The sequence below is a fragment of the Microcebus murinus genome, chromosome 25 (assembly GCF_040939455.1).
Source record: "Microcebus murinus isolate Inina chromosome 25, M.murinus_Inina_mat1.0, whole genome shotgun sequence".
NCBI lineage: Eukaryota > Metazoa > Chordata > Mammalia > Primates > Cheirogaleidae > Microcebus > Microcebus murinus.
In genome coordinates, this window is record NC_134128.1 from 16,806,589 (window position 1) to 16,829,120 (window position 22,532).

The window sequence follows — 22,532 nt, forward strand, 5'->3', positions numbered from 1 at the left end:
ATAAGGGCACGCAACCTGACTTCAGTCTGAAGACAGGCCTCGCAATTCAGCTGGTGTGTTATTAAGAAATAAATGGAAATATAGAAATTTGTATTTGGCCATGACTCCTGCAAATTTGGCTTAAAGTGCTACAAACAGGGTATGATTCTGAATTAATAAATGAGGACACATTTTTCACCTTAGCCAAATATAGAGTCCAAATAAGATAATGAAATTAGAATTGAGACTCACTTCCATCTAGACTCTGAATTCAAATAGTTAAAAATTAGTTTCCATTCACATTCAGCTTAGGTTTAATGAGCAAAACTGCCAAAAGACAGCATCTGTTTATTGCAGTTTGAGAGCTTATTTCTTATAAAAAGTTTACTTCACATTCAGTCCCTATTTTGGGGGTGAGAATTTTTATATTCAAATGAGAGATTAGGAGGTAAGACAGTGATTCTCCTTGTGAATGATCATCAGGACTGGATGAGGTGCTCCTGGGGCCCATACTCCACTCTCCACAATTCCCGTCAGCTGTGGAGTTGAACTGCAGCTATTTTCATCTTTTTGGGGACCTCAAACTGAATATATGCAGACAGGGTAGCTATAAGGTAACCGAAAAGCTACCTGTGCTGAGTAAGAGGCATAAAAAGTTCACAGCAGCTTCACACCTTCAGGACAAGCAAGAGGGAACCAGGGAGAAAGACCCAGAATATCCAGGAGGACCTGGTTTCCAGCTGGCTCCATCAGGCCCCTGGCAGCAGAGTCACACCCCGCCCCCACTACACAGTAAGGCAAACCACCCCAGAACTTCATCAAACATGGAGCAAGACATGAGTCACTCAGCATTACTACACACTCCTGCGTACGAACAAAAGATGCAGCATGATGTAGATTTCTTCAGGGAGCGATGTGGCTTAAGTGAAAATTTCTGGAATTCATATGCATGATGATGCTTCTACTATTTTATCTATAAAAGAGGGACAGTCACCAGAAAATCAGGCAAGCATAGACATAGGACCTAAATTAAGAACAATAAAAAACTAAGAATAGGAGTCAACCAAGACTTTTCATATAAAGAAAAAGAAAACTGGATAAGGAAGAAACCACTTGCAAGAATTAGTCGTCTCTCAACCTATTCCTTAATTTCAGCAGAGTAAAGACAGTCACAATGTGGCCAGGCGCAGTGGCTCACGCCTGTAATCCTAGCACTCTGGGAGGCCAAGGCAGGAGGATCGCTTGAGATCAGGAGTTCAAGACCAGCCTGAGCAAGAGCAAGACCCTGTCTTTACCAAAAATAGAAAAAATTAGCCAGGAATTGTGACCTGCACCTCTAGTCCCAGCTACTTGGGAGGCTGAGGCAGGAGGATCGCTTGAGCTCAGGAGTTTGAGGTTGCTGTGAGCTATGATAATGCTGCTGCACTCTAGCCGGGGCGACAGAGTAAAACTCTGGCTCAAAGAAAAAAAGAAGAGAGAGAGAAAGCACTTAGCTGTTCTTACATAAACTCTCAACCCTCCCGAAAAGTCAAGCTAAATGATTCCTTGCAGCACAAACCCCATTTTATACTCAACAGCCTCAGCCTCAAGCTTTGCTGATGACTTTTCCTAAAGGAGACATACTTCAAAAGGCCATGGGTTTCGAGCTTTTCTGACTGACTGGAAATGACACCAGCTGAATGTCACACAGCATCCTGCTGAAGGCTTCTTGGAAACAGCTGATGAGAAAAGGGAACAGATTGCCGGAGAGGTGAGTTATTCCTAGTAGCTTCCTCTTCACTCTCCCAGCTCTGTCAACGCAGAGACGTGATCAGAGACCCTTAAAGAAGGTAGTGGGGGAAAAAAAAAAAAGGTAGTGGAATCTCTTACAATTCTCTGGAGCACAGCAGAGGTGGCTCTGATTGCTAGCCTGCTCGTGATTACTAGAGCACGCATGTTAAATTAATGCAATTAAAAGATGCAGGTCTGATTCTCTCGAACGCCTAAGAGAAGCCACAGAAGGTACCAGAGCACTAAAACTGTACCACCAAAAAGGTCTACAGAGCACCCAGTATTCACAAACACATCCTAATGAATTTGATTTTACTCTCCTCCTTCACTATAACAAAGGAAAAACATGCTCACACATCTTAACTACAACTGACCATCATCAACTTTCCTTTCCCCATAGATAATACTATAAAGAGAATAGTTTCAGATTTTCGACAGTCTCATTAGCGACCCATTTCACGGATGATGCAATGAGGCAGAGAAGTTAAATCACTTGTCCACAGTCACACAGTCAGTGGAGAAGCAAGAACTCAGACTCAGGAGCCAGAGCCCAGGCTCCGGGCTGCTCCGCTCCCCAGCCTACGCGATCAGCCCGTCGTGCGACTCCCGGAAAGGCACGGCGGGGAGAGAACGCCTCCACCACAATCCACCAAGATGACTGACTGTGACACGCCTCCTTGACGGGAGAGCTGTCCCGAGAGGTCACAGCAGGGCAGGAGGTGCAGCCAGGACTGGCGTTCCAAGCGTTCCTCTCCATTTCCCGGTCCCCCTTGCAATCAGATGGGGCCACGATGGCCCGTAAGAAGTGACACGTCTCACTTTCAAAGTAAGGCTCTGAGTAAGCCATGCTCATGCCTCTGCTCCTGCTGAAAGGACCCTGGAGAAGGCGGCCAATAGAGGCAGGAGGGCTACCTAACCTGCACACGACTTTAAGCAAAAAATAAACTTCTGTTGCAGTAAACCCTGAACTGAACCACTTGGGTAGGGCGCTCACCAGCCGCGAAACCTTGCCCACAGCCGGCACTCACAGTCTACACGATAGTGTGCGCTGTGCATCGACAACGCATCCGTTTTGCTCTTATGTGATGAGGAATGCTTGAAAGCACTGAAAGATTGTTTTACTTTACAGGCAGCTTTACTTGTCATGTAAATCAGAATAGGTGACATATACATGTATATTTTCATTACGTTATTTTTAAATGTTCACAATTTTATTTTGATAAATGAAAAATTTAAAAAGTCATATCATGGCTGTTGGCTAAAGTCACTGTGCGCGTTCATCTGTGGCTATCGACTACAGTCGACGCTCGTACCAATGTGGTTAAAGGTTGGTGGGTTGTGAAAACTAGCATTAATGACCTTGGACTTGAATGTCTGGACTCCTGCTGTCCTTAGGCTCAGCTTTTTCCTCCCCCAGTTTCTCTAAGTTAAAGTGTGGTCCCACTGTCACCTGTCCCAAGAGTTTATTTTGCTCCCAGAAGCCATCCACAGTCACAACTGGGGTGATCTTCAGGGCAACAAGACCATGAAAGCAGGTGGCTCCTTCCAACTGGGTCCCATTGCAAACGTCTATTAAAGACTGGTCAGGACAATAACAATCAAATAAATCACTGACACACTTCATATAATAAAAACGCCCAGGAGGCAACAGGAAATCTTGTTTTTGTTCCATGGTATCTTCACTACCATTTTTTCAGCTAAGTCTGTGAGTATATAAGTCTACAACAGTCTGCCAACTTGGAAATTTAATCGATAACTAGGTAACCAAATGGCATGATGTTTCTCCAAATTCGTGATTTCTTTTATGACCTTTCCCAAAAATGAGATTCTGATTTCTTCCCAATCAAAAGGATTCCCCATTTTAAAAAGAGTGCTATGTACCCGGCTGAATACCACATCTGCGGAAACCCACAAACGTCAGCGTCATCAAAGTAAACGGTGGGCGGTTAAGGGCAGAAGTAACCCCCGCAGCACCTAACACACACACACACCCGAGTGTCAGGCGCTTCCAAGTCATGTTACACATCACTGATCAGTACACAACAGTCACCAGTGTCGTCACTTGCCACAAATGCCAATTGTTTTTCTTCCTTTTGAAATCAGCTGCCAAAAATTGTTTAAAGCTGCTCTTTAAAGGAGGACGGGGGAAAAAAGAACCACCATTTCTTCTAGACATCCAATACTCCAAAACCACACTGAGATGCCTTTTTTTTTTTATTTTATTTTTATTTCTTCTTTTCATCATGAGTTGTAGCAAGTATGAGATGCCTTTTAAAAAACCACTGCTTTTCATATCTAAAAACGATTTGTTGTGATCTATTTAGTCAGAGGTGGCAATGCCACTTGCCTGGACCACAGGATGACGGAGCCCCACATATGAAAAGTGTGATGGCCTGCAGAGTGACCCCTGAGTGGGGCTCCGTATTCCCATCTTTCCCCAAACCTGAGCCCCTCACCAGGCTTCTCAGGATGAGACAGAAGGTGGGAAAACTGACGTCAGCAGGGTTTCCTGTCTCCTGCCAACAGCAGGAGAGGCAGATGTGATTGGCAAAAACACCTTCCCAGGCACCCTCCCCACAGCAGCCTAAGACAACTTGTTCTGAGACACAAATCTAATCACATCATTCTCTGGCTGAAAGCCTGCCTGTCTCCAGGACCAGGCTGCGAAAGCACACAAAGCCCACCTGCCTCCGGGACCAGGCTTATCTCCACTGAGGACACGTGGCCAGCCCCCAGCCCACCCTCCCAGCTTCACTCTCCCTCCTGACATTCTACACACCTTAAGGTCCAGCCCTGGGAAACTACTAACCTTCCCCTGAAATACACCGTCATGCTTTGTCAAATTGCAGCGTCTCTGTTCCTGCCGTTCCCTCTTGCTAGAATGATCCACTTACCCCTGGTTCCTCATCTCTTCTCTACTGGACAAAGTCTTTGTATCCTTCAGAGCAGTGTCACTCAAGGTGTGGCTCGACGAGGCTTTGGCTCGCCCGCCCAAGCTACTGCAATACACAATGTGTGTTGTGTACCCCTATTCCAATCAGACTGTAACCCCATCCCTAACCACCTTGTATGTATGGAAATTTGGGAGCTACTACTTCAAAGTTCAGTTCACATCTCACCTTCACTGGGAAACTCTCTTCTGGCAGTGACGTGAATCACCCCCTTCCACCATGGACCTCAATCTGCTGGAAGGCATGTTGCAAAAGTCTCAAGATCATGAGATGTAGTACCGTGGAGTCCTAGTCTCTGGCAGGCAGCCTCTCAGATTCTCTCCCACCTCCTGGGACTCATGCTCTTATGTAATCCCTTCTCCTGGGTGTGGGTGGGACCTGTGACTTGCTGCTAATCCATGGAATAGGGCACAGGTCACGTTACTTCTGTGCTAAGGCTGTGGGAGACAGTGACTTCCATCTTGCTAGCAGACTCTCTTTCTACTGCTTTTAAAGAAATAATAAGCTGCCGTGGTGGAAAAGGCCACATGGCAAGGAACTGAGCGCAGCCTTCAGCGTCCAGCCAGCAAGGAACTGTGGCCCTCAGACCAACAACCTGCAAGAAACCGAATCCTTCCAACACCCAGGTTCTGTGAGTTAGCGTGGAAGGGGATGCTGTCCAAGTCGTCTTCAGATGAGACCCCGGCCACAGCAGCCACCTCACCTGCAGCCTCGCCAGAGACTGGGAAGCACAGCACCCAGCCAAGCCACCCCAGACTCACAGCCAACAGAAATTGTGATATAGACAATGTGTGTTGTTTTAAGCTGCTGAATTTGTGGTGATTTGTTACACAGCAATGGAAACTATAGTAACTTAGAAGGACTAGGGTAAAAAGGCTAGAAATCCTTGGACTAAAGATAATGATCTGCAACTCCCCTCTCTGACAGAGGCAAGCAGCAAAGGGAAAGTGGTGAGGGTCAAGTTCAGCCGCCCCTGGCTCTGCTTCTCCCTTCTAGAAGCAGGGAGAGAGCCACATGCCTGCTGCATATCATGGCTCCTTTCTCTCCCCTTCCCTGCTCAGGCAAGTTCTGAAAAGTGGGTCCTCCCAATCTCCACCTCATGTCCTGCCCAAGTGCCCCTAGAGTTTTTTTCTTACCAAACTCCCGAGGCTCAGTGGCCACAGTCACATGCCACTGCCTCCCTGCTTAACCTCTCCCCATGGGACCGCCACCTGCCCTGCTTCTCTCACCTGAGAACATTCCCTCCAACTCTCCTTCAAACAGCTCCCTCCCCTTTCCAGTCCTACATCCTAGAGCCTCCATCTTAAACACTTTTCAAATTTGACAGTCTCACTAAGCAGTCACATCCATTTTTATGGCATAACTGCCATTTACATGCTGATACCCACTCAAATATACAGTTTTAGGGCGGGATCACATATATCCAGTGATTTACTGGACATCTTCACTTAAATACCTCAGGTACCTCAAACTCCAAACATAACAAAGAAATTAATAGTCTTCTTCCCTTTCACTCTCTTTATTTCTGCTCTTCTGTGTCGCATATTCCTAATCATGGTGGTTTTAGACACCAATGACCACTTAGTCACCACTGGATTCATCCCAGATTCCTTCCCCTTTAAACTCCCCACACCCAGCCAGCCCAAGTCCAGTTCCACACCCAAATATGTCTGGAATCTGTCGTCTTTTCTCACTTTCCTCTGTACCTTCCCCACCTTCCTCCTGCAACTCACCTCTCCAGTTCTAGTCTTGGCTTCATCTAATGTAACCCCCAAAGATCACATGAAAATGACATAAAAATCACCTCTTGGTGCCTGTCTTTCTTCACCCTTCTTTCTTATCCTTCCAACACAGTACCAAGAGATGTGACCCATCATTCACTTGATTGGCTCTGTTCTGGTTACAGGAGATACAGCAGTGAGCAAGTCATGGCCCCCAGAGGCTGTCCCATGCCTCTGACTTCACTTAAAACATCCCTGAGCCACAACCCAACCCCTGTCCTCTTCCCCACCAAGCAAGTTCTTCATTCAATCTTCCAAACCCAGGCTGGCTGCCTCTCCCCACCTGGGAACACTGCCCTTGCACCTCCCTGGGGCCCCCATGGTCCCTCCTTCCCTCTTCTCTTTGACTTCTATACTTCGAAATACTAGGATTTGGGTATTTATCAAATTGTACAGCAATTTATTTGATTATATAATAACTCCTTCTGTCCTTCTTACACTGAGCTCCTCAAGGGACTCTGAATCTTCCATGCCTTAGCACAACGCCTGATTTTTTTGTGATCAATAACAGTTAAGGTAATTGAATCTTCATCCGTGGTATATTGGATTATTGTTTCCAGCTATCAGCTCCCTCCCTATAACAAGGTCACAACCCCCAACCCCCGTCACAGGCCTGCCCTTGCAGCCAGTGGGAGTTCAGTCTTGCACCTTGCTGACTTTGGCCATGTGGCACCCTTGGCCGATGTGACGGAGGCCAACATGGCATCTTCTGCATCCATGCAAAAGCTAGAAATACAATGCATGGATTGGCTCAGACACTCCTGCCCTCTCCCATGAGAGTAGCATGTCCGAAACCCAAACAGGAGTTGCTCCTTTGGTCTGGGTCCTGAAGGACGGCAGCTGGAGCTAAGCACAGCCCTGCAGAGCCACAGCTCACCGGCAGCCTTGCTTTGATATAAGCGAGAAACAAGGCTTGTTACTGTAAGCCAGTGAAATAGTGGGGGTGTTACCATAGCAAAGCCATCCCAGATTTCCCAGATCATTCCAGATAGACAGTCATCAAGTTTCAGCTTGAAAACACATTTAGCACCATATTCACTGCTCTTTAAGGAAATACATTGCATCATTATAAAATGTTTATTAATACTGATACGAAATTTACATCCCACAAAGTAGCCTTGGATCTACTTGTACCCACAAGTATTACATAAAACACACCTAACATCCTAACATTTGTAGACAAATACCGTGTACTCTCTTACACAGTCTCAAGGCTAAGCATGCAGCCTCTAGTCTGCCAGTACCCCTTTAAACATCATGGTCTCTTCTCCAGTATCTCTTGATTTTGTCAAAAATCTTAAAATGTGGTGCCAGAACCACACAGAATACTCTACATATGGTCTGACCATGGAAGAAACCCCTTAGCTGAACATACAACTTGTCTTGGCTTTTTCTTTTCGTTCCCGGGGAGGGGTGAAGGGAAAAACAGGTTGTCAGACAGGAGAGAGATTGTTCACCCTAATCTTGTGTCAGACAATACTGCAGTCAACCCAAATTCCTAGGCCTTTATCCCCTAAGGCAGGGGTCCTCAAACTTTTGAAACAGGGGGCCAGTTCACTGTCCCTCAGACCGTTGGAGGGTGGACTATAGTTTAAAAAAAACTATGAACAAATTCCTATGCACATTGCACATAATCTTATTTTGAAGTAAAAAAACAAACAGGCAAAACACCTGCATGTGGCCCTCGGGCCGTAGTTTGAGGATGCCTGCCCTAAGGTATTTTCAAGCCTCCTATAACTAACTACAGACATCTTATATGCATCACTGCTGAATCTTTCCAACGTACCAAGATCATTCAAACCCTCATTCGCCCATTCAACATTATTAGCTAGCCCTCTGAATTTTGCGGTGCTTCAGATTTGAGAAACGTGCTTTATTGTCATCTTAGTCCCTGATGAAATGACTTAACAGGTGAGGGTCAAGGCCAAGAGTTTTCTGACAAAATACTGTTCAAGCTAAAATGATAACAAAGTTGCATGCAGTTTAATCAGTGAGAAGCCCCCACCAGCCACCCACCACCATTAACACATCCAACCAACTTCTCTATGCTCTCCAAACTTACACGTCTAGCCTACATCCAGCAACACTAAATATACCAGCAGTGGTTCTCAAGATCAGCAGCAGCAGATTTTTGCCCCCTCCCCAGCTCCAGGTGACCCTGCTGAGCCCCAGTTTGAGAACCACAGCACTAGAGACTGTGCAGTATAGCAACCTCTCAAAACTGAATATGGGATGAGCGTGCTGTTTTCTTTCACTTGAATTGAGGCCTGTACTTAGTAGCTCTTCTGTGTTTTCCAAATGTCCATACACTATCAGTCTAATCAGCCTTTCTAGCACTTTGCCTAGAAGTCAAGTCAAGCTCACCAATCCACAGTGCACAGAAGATGTCTTTTCTCCCTTTTCGGAAAATGAGGACATTATGTGGCTTATTTTGTGACATTTCTTTCCAATTGTGTTTCTCAAAATTCATCTGCAATGTTTCTGTGATCACATGTGCTAGTTTCCTTAGCCTCTGGCACAGAGTGATTTTTAAAAGAAAAAGCAATCTCTTGCTAATTTAATTGTTCTCGTAATCTGGGTTTCAGGCTGGGCTGCAGACAGAGCAGGCACAGGGAGGATGGCCAGGAAAGCACCAAGCTGTAGGCCCTATACCCTCTTCCACTGGAGCCTGTCTCCCTTAGTAATGCCTGAGCCGTAAAACCCTTTCTTGTTTCATTCTATCCTCAGCATTTACATAAGGCTCAGCTTTATTCCGGCTTTGACACTGCTCTTCAAAGTCCCTGATTCTTGCGTGTCTGCCTTGTTTCCTCCTCCTGGGGGTGACAGGACAAGGCTGATTGTCTTCCTCCTACTTTGCCTTTCTGTACCATCTAAGTTGTATGTAAGAATCACAGATTCCTTTCTCACATGGGGGCAGGATATCTCTATCTATATGTTTCATCTATTTAGTTATTACTGATGGATTTTCATGCGAGCTCTTTGGAGTGTTTCCTATACCATGTCATTCTTACCTGGAAGTCATCTGTAAATCACAGTTAAAAATTAGATTTAAAAAAAAATTTTTTAGAATTGCATTTTTCTGTTCCCAGCTCTGCTTCCCAGCCTCTTGTGGCTCTGGCCAGGCCCCCAGAGGATAGGACACGCCAGCCTTTTCTGCTCGCAGCTGCTACTCCCCAGCTGCCTACAGTCACTTCACACTGACTCAAACTCCTGGGAGCGTGTGGCCCTGCCAGCCTGCACACAGCTGCCCTCCGCAGACACTCAGACAGCAGCTGGGGTGGCAGCACACCCTCAACCCCAGCCAGCACCCACACCCCACTTAGCGCTGTGCGCTCTCCCAAGCAGAGGGTCTGGAAAAAAGGCAGCGTAGACTTTAAGCTGTCATCGTTCTGACCCCGGCACACACAGCAGCAAGCTCACTGGTATGCAGCTGGCAAGGAGGGAACTGCTCCCGTTTTCAAGTGGGACGGTCCTGGCAGAGGCAGGACTCACCCCTCCCAAAGCAGCTGGCTGCTCGGCCTCACAGCTCCAGCCTTGGATTAAGATCAAAAGCCTGACAACTCCTGGTTGCAATACAGAGCCTACAACAGCCCTGGGAGGAAAAAAGAGCCTTCCTAATGGAGTTTGCTGCTTTGCCTAATAATAAGCTATTACTAGGGTAAATTTGATTTCTGCTTTCATCTCTGTGTCTGGGTCAAGGCAAGAGACTAATTCTTTATTTTTTTATTTATAACCAGAAAATAAGAAAAAGAATTAAGCCAGGTAGCAGAAGGAAAGAATATTATTAGTGGAGCCATTAATGATGAAACAATGTGGTTTGAATCAATTTCCTACCTTAGCTAGAGATTTTTCGTTTCTTTGCTCTTCTGACAACCAATTTCTCTCAACCCATTATGTTATATTAATATTGCTAATTTTTTTTTCTTTTTTTGGGAAGGAATGTCATTGGAATTATTGCTAATTTTGAGCAAAAAAAAAATTTTTTTTCAGAGGAAGAAAGAAAGATGCATTTGCTTGAAGTTAGCCACCCGCCCTTATCCTGCTCAGCCCCCCCCAAAAAAAATTTCTTTGGGAAATGTAGAATAGATCCTGCTCCTAGCAAAACAAATTTTTCCCACAGCTGTTCAAGGAGGAGACTGGTAGATAACGATTTAATTTGGAAATGACAGACCTGGCAGATTTCTCTGGCAGATTCCAGGGTTTTGTTAACACTTGCAGCAATGATGATTTAACTAGACAGATAGAGATCATTATCACAAAAGAACAACAACAAAAAAATCTGCAGCTTCCTCTCTTGGGTAAGCAAATGGTCTTTCACATAGACCTTTGCATTCGTTTCTGCTCCTCCCTTACTCTATTCTGATTAAACCTGAGAAGGATCTAGCACAAGGACAGGTAGAGTCAAAGGAGTCTAGGCACATGGCGTCAGTAGAAAACACCACCAAAAAAGGGAACTGCTGATGCCTGACACAGCTAGAACCCAACTGCCACCTGGGCTGGCCCCTGTCAGATGCTGCGCCTCGGTTCTGGATGATTCTGCAAGCCCTCAGACAACAGTTTATTGCAGCCAGTGATCCACAAAACACACGTTCAGAAGTCTCTTTTCGTCTCTCCTACTCCTCCTTCTCTCAAAAGAAATAAAGAAAGTGCGCATTAAAATAACAGAGCCATGCCACAGTATGCATACTATTAACAAAACCACAATAGTCTAGAAAGTCATGCTGTGGTTTCCACAGCAACTGTTCCATGGCCCAACGTGTTACATCACCCATTCCATACCAAAAAGCTTTAAAAGACTCTAGGAAAAAGGGGGAAAAATTCAAGTTGCGGGCCTGGGAGAGAGGAAAGAAACTCCCTTGTTTTCATGTACTTGAATTCTCCCCATCGAAAATACCGTCAGAGTACATATTGCACCATTAATATTCCTACCCTCAATTATCTAACACACACAAGGGAACTCTGGAAATATCTACTGATGGTTCTTTTAGTTGGGTAGGAGGAGATGCTGGTCAGGAAAACCTCTCATTTTTTTAGGACAGAAATACGCTTTCCCAACAAAGCACATTCTTAACCAAGCACGAAAGGTTATTTCAAATAATCCAATCAGGCCGGGCGCGGTGGCTCACGCCTGTAATCCTAGCACTTTGGGAGGCCGAGGCGGGCGGATTGCTCAAGGTCAGGAGTTCGAAACCAGCCTGAGCGAGACCCCGTCTCTACCAAAAATAGAAAGAAATTAATTGACCAACGAAAAATATATATATAAAAAAAAAAAACAAATAATCCAATCAGGTTGGCAATTAGAAGGTTCCACAGCGTGCTGCAGCGTGTTCTCCCTCTGTGACCAGGCTCACTCAAACAGGCCACCCTCAGCTTCATTCCCCAGGTAGGGGGAGGGGTGAAAGGGAGGCAACTGTGCAGCTCCTCCTCCAGGGCAGGGACAAAACCCCCAGCACCAAGCCAGGGAGATTCTGGACAAGAATGCCTTTTCGGCAAAACACAAGGAAGAGTTTTTGCATTTCACAAAGTCCAACAAGCTTCCTCTATAAAAGTGCCCATGTCGAATGGATGGTGCTGAAAGGGAATCCAAACAGAAAGGAAAGCTATCCACGTGGCTCAAATCAGGCGAGAGAGATTTGGGGTGGGCACCAGGTAGCTGTCAGAAGGGACCCACAGCATGTCCCAGAGGCTTCAGTGAGAACAGTATACGTGGCCTTCCACTGCAATACAACTTTATCTCTACTAGGTGTGTATCTTATTCCACAAACAAAACAAACACCAGTTTGGAGGCTGAGCCTGTGTCTAGCCAGAACATGCCCAAACTACAGGAGAAAGCTTTCACAGGGTTCTCACCATAACGGTCACAGAATTTTCTCCTCTATGTGACACTGAAGAGGAGATATTATTGGGATCTGCTAAGGGGGAGCCCAGTTATATACTTTCCTATCAATACTCTGCACATAAAAATTTACAAACTTATTGCAGAAGAGATGTAAACCCTTTTCAATTGAGGAAAACAGAATAGCTGTGTTTCCCTTCATAATAAGGTTTCCATCAGTGGATTAATAAAATGTGGTATATGTATACCATGGAGTACTATTCAGCTATAAGAAACAACAGTGATATAGTACCTCTTGTATTTTCCTGGATAGAGCTGGAGCCCATTCTACTAAGTGTATCCCGAGAAGTATCCCAAGAATGGAAAAATAAGCACCACATGTACTCACCAGCAAATTGGTATTAACGGATCAGCACCTAAGTGGACATATAGGAATAACATTTATCGGGTGTCGGGCAGGTGGGGGGGATGGGTACATACATACATAATGAATGCGAGGCACACCAACTGGGGGATGGACAGGCTTGAAGCTCTGACTCAAAGGGGGAGGGGGGCAAGGGCAATATACGTAATCTTAACATTTGTACCCCCACAATATGCTGGAAAAAAATAAAGTACATTATATTTAAAAAAAAAAAAGAATGAGGAAAAAAGAAATAAGGTTTTCACCCTTGAATTTATTTAATTTTTATTTATTTATTTTTTTTTGAGACAGAATCTCACTGTGTCTTCCCAGGTAGAGTATAGTGGCATCATCACAGCTCACAGCAACCTCAAACTCCTGGGCTCAAGCGATCCTCCTGCCTCAGCCTCCCAAGTAGCTGGGACTACAGACATGTACCACGATGCCGAGCTAATTTTTTGTATTTTGTGTAGAAAAAAGGTCTCCAGTTTGCTCAGACTGGTCTTGAACTGACCTCAAGCAATCCTCCTGCCTTGGCTCCCAGAGTGCTAGGATTACAGGTGTGAGCCACCACGTCCGGCCTCACCCTTGAATTTAAAAAGCATGTTTTCTGTGCCAGCCATTTGGCAGGTCATGTCACCCCATCTTCTCACCACTTCATACTCTAGTACCTAAATTCAGTGGTGGGCAGGAGGCCTCCAGAAGAGGGGAGTAGAGATACCCAGGACACCAGCACCCCTGCAGAAATCTGAGCATGGACAAACATCTGTGGGTATGGAAAAGGGACCCTGGAAGTCAAACCAAGAGTCAGCAGCCAGACATGGGGTCCACGGCCCACACAGCACATTAGGGGGCTACAAGCTCACCACATTCACATTCTGGAGGGATATTCAAGGTGTAACCCTTACTTTCAAGATGCACACACACTTAAATATCTAAAGAAGAGCTTTATAAAAATGGGAGAAGAAAAAAACGTGAGAAACACAGTCAGCTCACCATTTCAAATGAGGCAGGTTCACAAAGTCCATTTGCACAACATTTGTTTGGAACTCAAAATGCATTCCCGCAGCAAGTCTGCTATAAGCCTAAGATATGAGGGACCTAAGGACAGAACCACAGGACCAGGGACGCAAGCACAGAGTACATGTATTTCCACTCAGAGGCAGCCCTGGCAGGCACGCCAGACCCTCACGCCGTCCCAGGCCGTGCGGACTGTGGTTCTTGAGCTAAACACACTCTTCCCCCCAGAACAGTTTGGGAATACCTCACCCTCACGAATGTCATTCACTTAAACTATGCAATAAAAACTAAGTACATTTTCAGCAGGTTTTAAAAGAAGAAATAAGTACTGAGGCATTTCATCTGCAAATTTACTGAACTGGCTACTTTTGGGTTTTTTTAGACAAAATCTACTATGCATTTTGTAAAATACGAGGAGAGCCACGCCCACTTCAAGAGCAGTTAGCGAAAATTTACAGCCTTAGGAGTTTGAATTACAGAATGACATTTAGAGAACTGGATGGTAAATGATTTCCACCCTGGGAACCTGGCAATGCCCCAGTCACACAGAGCTGCTGGCCCCCGCTGTCCCAACATAGGAACCAAACTGGATCAGCTGAAAACACAAAGGACCCTTGAGTACTGACCAAGTAACTCTTGAGTACTGACCAAGGAACAGTGCTCCACACCCACAACAAAACTACCTGCTGAGAAGACGGGAACAGAGCAGCAATTCTGAATCTGTCATGAAAAAAGATGAACATTGACAACTTCTGAGGGATGCAACTTGTATCTAAATGATGTCCCCAAGACCTCGCTGGTTTCTGAGCCACTTCTGTCTGTCTGGCAAAAGGCACTGTCTTCTGATTGAGGGGATCGGGATCACGTCTATCTTCACACTGGCTGCAAAGCAATGAGGGCCACCTGGGCTGCCTCGCAGAGCCCTGGGCTCAAGACGGTGGCTCTCGCAGGGCAGAAGGGGACACCTCCCACAGGCTACTGGCCTTTGCTCTCAGCTTCCACAGGCCCCAGGCAGCACCCCTACTCCCCTCCCATCTCACCACCACTTGCTTCACCTGGGGATCTCTCCTTCAACACTGCCCAGGAAGGCGTAATGTGGTCTCCCTCTTCCCCGTCCCTCCTGCCCGGGAAGCACACGCCAGAGGCAGTGATCCCTAACAACTCTGGGTCATCGCTCCTCCGGGAATCTTAACCCAGGGTCAGCAACTGGCAGCTTTAAGTCCTCTCTTTAATCTGCACATAGATCCAAGTGAGAAGCTGAAAGGCAGCCAGAGGGAAAGGGGGCCCACGGGCACGGGTGGGAGGGAACAGCAGCCAGCAGCCGCCTGGGGCAATCTCTGGTCTCTCTTCGTGAATCAGGAGCCACTGGGATGTTTCACGCACAATGCAGGCACTGCTAGAAGCACTGCGCCTAGCCCGGGTTCTCAGTCCGTTGTCCTGGGGACAGGGTATGTTTGGTGCCATCACGCAAGGCTGACTTGGCCCTGGCAGAAGTCTCAGTCTCTCCTCCTCCACAATCTAGGGCCGAAGAGCCAAATGGTGTCCCCCAAGGGTCTGTCCCACCCTCCAGGGTATCTGAGTGTCCTCAACCTCTGGCCAACCTCAGCAAGGTGGCCAGTCACAAGCTACGTCCCAGAACTAATGTGGGAGGGGAGCAAGGGTAGCTCCTTAGGATTCCAAAGGTATAATATTTGCTTCTAAATAATAGTAAGACTTATTGAACTTCAGCCGTGAAGCTAAGTGTATTTACATGGGTAAGCAGATCTGAAGGGAGGAGCTACCAGAGCTAGCACTGCTGCCTGCAACAGGGCCCACCACCGGGACAACTCCCCGGACACTGCTTTGTCACTTCTTTTCTTCTGCACACAAAGGTTTCCTACTGGCTCCAAGTTTGTCTTGTTTGCTGGTTTTGCATGAGTCCACGTAGCAGTGGCAGAGGCCCCCAGCCCTGGGAAGGCACAGGCAGTACTGGGAAGTACGGGGTCAGGGGCACCACCGCAAACCTGCTCCCTCTCAGCCTGACCCCAGAATTGCAATAGGCAAAAAAACTGACCTCGCTCCAGAGCCACCATCGATCGTCCCTACCCAACTGGAGGTGGGATTACAACCCTTTGTAGCTGCAAATCCCAGAAGCGCAGAGCTTAGAGGAATCTTGCAAAAGGCCATTTATTTGCCTGTAAGCCAGACAATGCTGCTGTGAGAGCTGCCTGGGGCAGAGGCCCTGTAGAGCAGGGGGCGACTGGCACACACCCACCACCACCAGCACTTCTGGGACTACCGCTGCAGGGTGGGGGTGGCCCTCGCCTGGCAGGAATCCTCTTTTCACAGGGAGGTGTGCCGGGGCCAATATGAAACTTGACTTCCTCACTCACCCCCTAGAGCAAAGCTGGGGCGCCCTCCCCCGACCCGACCCCACCGTCAACCCAGAATAAAGGACGTGGGAACAGTCAACCCAGAATAAAGGACGTGGTTTCTTTCGGAGCCAATGGGAACGTCAGGGCACCCTGGCCCAAGAAAGGTACCACAGGGGGCTGCAGAACATCTAATTGCCGAGGGCTAAGAAGAAGGACTAATTATCCAATCTGTGGATTATCCAGGCCTTCCACCGCCTCCCCCCAAGCTAGGGAGGGGCAGAGCAAAGAGGAAGGAGAAACACCCGTCACTTGTCTGTCTGGCAGGTGGTTTGGGAAGGAGAATGAATCTACTTGTCAGGAGAAAGCTTTCATAATAATTACAGCTTTCCACATTCCAGGCTCTCTCTGTCGGTCTCTATTCTCCATGCCCCGGGTCCCACCACTGCAGATGATAAAGACAGACACTCATTGCTTCACGCACTGTTTATTGCGCACCCGCGACATGCAAAAACACTGTGCTGGCTATCCGGGAGGCCACAGCTCAGAGGGCAAATGTAGAGCCCACTGCAGTGCGGCACAGTGACGCGCACGCTGAGAGGGACCCAAATCCTCTCTCGGGGGCCTTCCTGACCCCACGCCACTTGCACACTGCACCAGCTGAAGCAGCTTCAGAGTCTCCCAAAAGGACGGGGTCTGTACCCTCCCCAAGACGCCCAGGACCCATCACAGAGGCCACAGCCCTAAACAGAGCCTCTGAGAAACACACAGGACAGCTGAAGGTAAGGCTTTTTCCTTTCAATTAAAAAAAAAAAAAAAAAAAAGGCGGTGGGGGGAGGCCACAGAAACGAAAAGCCACACACAGCCAGATGCTGGCAAAGAGTCTCTCCTCCACCAAACTTCAGTCAAGCTCCTCTGAACCTTCTTTCCACCTGAGCCTCAACTTTTGGACTTCCATATCCTTCTCTGCATCACCCAATGTTATTTTATTTTTAGAGACAGGGTCTAACTGTCACCCGGCCTGGAGTGCAGTGGCATCATCATTGCTAACGGTAACCTGAAACTCCTGGGCTCAAGCAATCCTCCCACCTCGGCCTTCCAAGTAGCTGGAGCTATAGACACGTGCCACCACGCCTGGCTAATTTTTCTATTTTTTTGCACAGACAGGGTCTCACTATGTTGCCCAGGCTGGTCTCAATCCTCCTGCCTCCCAAAGTGTTGCCTGGCTCACCCAACTTTAGAACCCTGTTAATCCAGTTTAGCCAGAACCCTCCACCCTCATATCTGCTCACCCTCCATATCTCATGGGGTTTCCTGTCCTCCACCAACCCCCAGGTGACATCTGGTCCTCCTGGCCTGTCTTCTGCAAGAATCCTGTGAGGCTGGTTTAGCCAGAATCCCCCTTGCCCCTGACATTTCCTCTTAGTGACTTTCCATCTACTGACCCCCACCCTGCTCCCTGGCTATGCTCCTACTTGCCGGTTCTGTACTCAGACTTGAGCCCAGTTTTATAACTAATGTCTCTTTTCCCCTATTGCAATAGTCTTCCTGAATAAAATCTGTATTTACCACTTTACTGTCTAGCTCTGGTTTTTCTTTAATAATACAACCACACAGCTTTTCCTCAAGAAGCCAGTACTATTACCCATCACTTTCTGGTGAAATCTTACCCCAGTGAGTGGGACCAGTACAGACCACTCTTAAGGGGGAGCCCACTAAAGAGAAAAATTAGAAGGATAAAACAGAACCACCATTACTTTATTAAAGAATATAATTCTGGGCCAGGTGTGGTGGCTCACACCTGTAATCCTAACACTCTGGGAGGCCGAGGCGGGAGGATCGCTCAAGGTCAAGAGTTCGAAACCAGCCTGAGGAAGAGTGAGACCCTGTCTCTACTAAAAAGATAGAAAGAAATTAATTGAACAGCTAAAAATATATAGAAAAAAATTAGCCAGGCATGATGGCACATGCCTGTAGTCCCAGCTACTAGGGAGGCTGAGGCAGGAGGATCGCTTAAGCCCTGGAGTTTGAGGTTGCTGTGAGCTAGGCTGACACCACGGTACTCTAGCTGGGGCAATAGAGTGAGGGTCTGTCTCAAAAGAAAAAGAATATAATTCTGCTTTATTATGTGAATTAAAATAAAGTCTTAAGCTCCCCAGGTCACTGAATAGACCCCCTCTTGGCCAAAGGGACCCCTGAATTGCTATCTGTGAGAATGGGGGTCAGACAAGCCTCATCATGCCCCCACTACTCATGCATAGGCCTAAGATTGTGCAAGACAAAGCTTAAACCATACCTGCAGGCCACGCATTTACTTAACAGATTACTGGAGTCCTTATCTTAAAATATTTCAAGCCTTTAGACAAAGCTTCATTTCTTTAACCAATTACAAATCAAATAATCTTTAAACCCACCTATAACCTGTAATTCCCCACCCCTCTGTGAGATGTCCCACCTTTTCGGGGCCAAACCAATGTGTGCCTTCCATGCATTGATTTATGACTTTACCGTAATTCCTATCTCTTTGAAATGTATAAAAACAAACTGTTACCCAGCCACTGTGATATCACTTGTTCAAGGCTTCTTGGCGTGGTTCTTGGGGCCATGGCCGCACATATTCAGCTCAGAATAAACCTCTTCAAATTATTTTACAGAGTTTGGGCTCTCTTCCATTGACATGAAGTTACACTTTGACCTCTCTTCTTCACCCCCAAATTATGAATTCTATTTTGGAGAGGGAGAAGGGGGAACAAGTGAGGAGTGGGTGCCAAGTTTCCAAAGAGAAGGCTTATGACAGGAGTTTAACAACACCACCATTTATTTCCTAGGTGTTCAGAAGGAGAGGGTCCTGGGATGGAATGTATTCTGGCCCTGTCATTTCAGAGAGAACGCTGTGGTCACCAAGGCCCTTCAAAACAGAGGCCAAGTCAGGAATGAGAAACTTGCCCTGAAAACAAAACAAACAAAAATCCTTGACTAAAAGGTGCAAGAGGTCATGGATACTTTAAATATTAACCAGTATCTGTGTGTGACAGCAAACCAAAAAGACTCTTCTGGCTGAGAACCAACGTGGGTATGGAAGTCAGCAGCACTGATGGGTCATGGGGCAACGTGACCAGTTCACTTCAATTGAAGATCTGATTCTTAAGAATGTGGATTTCCCCAGCATCCAACTCCTGGGATGGCGGTCCGGTCTCCTGGCACGCCAGGCATCTGGGCAACTATTATGGGGTGTTTCGCTACCCCAGGTTTGCCTACTACTAATTCATCATTGCAAGGCATTTCAACAAAATCAACTGATAAGAACTTGTCTATAATCAGCCACAAATGCAATAAGATAAAAGCAAGATCAAATTCTGCTGCTGTGCTGATTTAATTTATATGCTTTTTTTTTTTTGTACGAACATAATCTGATAGTTTTCGCATTTTGAAACCATGATCCTTAAAAGCAGGCCAATGAATGTTTGGTTTGAGATTTTTCTCATTTTCCATTGCCTGCACGCTGAGCTGATTTATTACTAAGTGATATCTCTGTCTAGAGGAAAGCAGTCTCCAGATACACAAGCAGTGATTCATTTTATTCATTTTGTTTTACACTCATGACCAGTACCAGATGATGCCTTTATGCTAGAAGGCAACAATAACACATTCTCATTGTACACACAGGTTTTCTTCCAAGCACGGAAGAGTTGAGCCTGGCATTTCATGGTTTTATGCAAGTCAAGAGATAAAAGGGTTTTTGAGTTCTCGCTGCTTTGCTGTAAGAGTCACAATTCTCTAGTTCTTAGTTTGTTCATAAATAAAATCAGGGGGTTGAAAGAGTTCCATTTAGCTTGGCAGACGCTTACTGAAGACCCTGGATGTGCAGCGGGTGCTGTGGTAACACTGAGATTCAAAGATGAAACAGGCACAGTACCTGCCCTTGGGAAGTCTGTAAATGCAGTGGTAGTAAAATACACGTCAACAGGCAGCTTCTGTATAACTTGATACAGATGAGGGTTCTGTGGAAACAGGGCTCTGTGACAGGCAGAATGACGGCCCCAAAGATGCCCATGTCCTCATCCCCAGAACCTGAGGATGCCACCTGCCATGGGAAAGGGGTGCAGGTGGAACTGAAGTCGCTAATACACTGATGGTCCTGAATTACCTCCAACATGATCGGTTTAAAAGTGGAAGAGGGAGGCAGAAGAGAGACAGAGAGATGTGCTGAGGGAAGTGACACAGGAGACAGATGCTAGGTTGCTGGCTCTGAAGACAGAGGGGGCCACAAGAAGAAACGTCAGCAGCCTCTACATGCTGGGAAAGGCGAGGAAAGGGATTCTCCCTAGAGCTTCCAGAAGGAACACAGCGCCGCCAACCCCTTGATTTTAACCTGGTGACACCCATGTCACACTTCTAAACTAGAGAACCTTAAGGTAACATATTTGTACTGTTTTAAGCCACTAAGTGTGTAGTAATTTGCTATGCCAGCAATAGAAAGTTAATACAGACCTTCAGTTGGAAAACGCAGTTATTTATATGTCAAAAGATAACACTCATTCTTACCTATGCCTCATCAGCCACACTCAACAAGAGGGCAAGGCCATTAAACCTAAAGCTTGGTGCAAAAATGCAACTGCCAAGATTACATGTTCATTGTACTATATTAAGTGCTTCCAGAATATCTCTCATATACTCACCAGCCAAAAGAGCTGTGATTTGGGAGTCAAACTACTCGCCAATACAAGGCCACAGCTATTCACACAGAAACTGTGGTGCTACCACTCTGAGCACTTAAGAGTGCCACATATGCCAATTCTTGTCTGGGCCTTTGGAAATGTCTGCTTTCAGATACTCTACTTTGCTTCAGCCTTAGTCAACCGAGACCCTACAAATACAGCCTACTATGGAGCACAACATCTAAATGTGATACCAGGAAAAGCTGTAGAATCATCTTCCAAACAATGGCCTGGAGCCAGAGTCTGCTCTGGAATTGCTCTCTAGGAGTCAAAAATAGCCCCAAAGTTACCTGCCAAGGCCACATTCCGAAACACGAAGGGAACATAAAAATCACAAAGGGGCTGCTTCCCCCTGGACAGTAGCCCCGTGTTTGTTTGCTTACCTGAAGTGACTCAGAACACAAGCCCAGCAGGGCAAAGGCCAGGGGGGAAGGGCCACACCTAATTTGGCTATTTTTAGGAAAGCTGTGCTTCGGCATGGAATTCTACAGCTGTGTTCGGAATCCATCCACGATCTGTGGCTTTTAATACTATCTTGTGGATCTTGGGAGGCAGTTTACTCAGGAAGAAAATGCTTGATTCTATGTGCTGTCCACTAACTACTAAATCTATTTATGCAAAATCTGAAATTTTACCTTTGAAAATTGCCCACAATGAGTTTTTAAATAACAAGCAAATCGCAAGTATATAACTAGTTTTCAGAACGTGTGCACGTGTGTACTTCCCTCTTCCCTTTCTGGTTTCCTTTCTTTTCTTTACTCACCTCCTCTTGGCATTGTCACCTGCTATCCTAACTGTGCACAGCTGACCAATGTATGAAGCCACAGTCATTCCCACCATCCTCTTCCACATCTGCCCCAAACAGAATACCAAAGCAGCAGCCCTGTTCCATCCGAGGGTATACTGTCCTCTTATCTTTGAGCAGCCTCCTCTGCATGGCTATCCCGAGGAGGACAGAAGAACGCTCACGACCACGGCCAGGCATTCTTACAGAAGCTCCTCCAACCCCTCGGAACACCAGAGGGGGAAAGAAATCAACATCCTGAGAAGGAAAAGAAATATACCACTTGCGGAGGCTTTTTAAAAGTAATCGATCCTAAGTTTTGGTGTTTTCCCTTGTTCATGGGCTGCCATTAATCAAAAGAGGGATGGGGATTTTTTTAGAGTCAATCTAGTCTTTCTCCCCTAGAAGTCTAGAAGAGATTTACCTGTAGAATAAAGACAGGGGGATTCCTCTCAATACTGGAGCATGTCGGCAGCTCAGGGGGAACGTAAAATGTTATTAGCTATGTTTTGGCCAAACAGCAGGAAATAACTGAAGGGCCCAGTGGTTTGCATCCGGGAACCTGAATGTGAACAAAGGCAATACAGCAGTCTGGGTATTGCCAGCTTTTCATGCTCAATATTTTCAGAGAATTGCAACCTCCCTCCCCTGCAAAACAGACAAACAAATAAAAAGCAGCTTTTCCTAAAGACTTCTGTTATTAAAAATCAATGAGAGGCCGGGTGCCGTGGCTCACGCCTCTAATCCTAGCACTCTGGGAGGCCGAGGCGGGCGGATTGCTCGAGGTCAGGAGTTCCAAACCAGCCTGAGCAAGAGTGAGACCCCATCTCTACTATAAACAGAAAAAAATTAATTGGCCAACTAATATATATGGAAAAAATTAGCCGGGCATGGTGGTGCATGCCTGTAGTCTCAGCTACTTGGGAGGCTGAGGCAGAA

At 46.4% G+C, this 22,532-nt stretch overlaps 1 protein-coding gene across 4 annotated transcripts in view; it reads right to left on the bottom strand.

Annotated features, from left to right (window-relative positions):
• CCNY (cyclin Y) overlaps positions 1-22,532 on the bottom strand; it is a 203,840-nt gene that overhangs the window by 97,066 nt on the left and 84,242 nt on the right. Inside the window, exon 1 of one of the 4 annotated variants that reach the window (XM_075997614.1) lies at positions 4,869-5,016. The exons of the other annotated variants lie outside the window; for them this stretch is intronic. The gene's annotated coding sequence lies outside the window, so the exon portion shown is untranslated. Of the gene's footprint in view, positions 1-4,868; positions 5,017-22,532 lie in introns of those variants that run through there. 4 annotated transcript variants of the gene reach the window in all.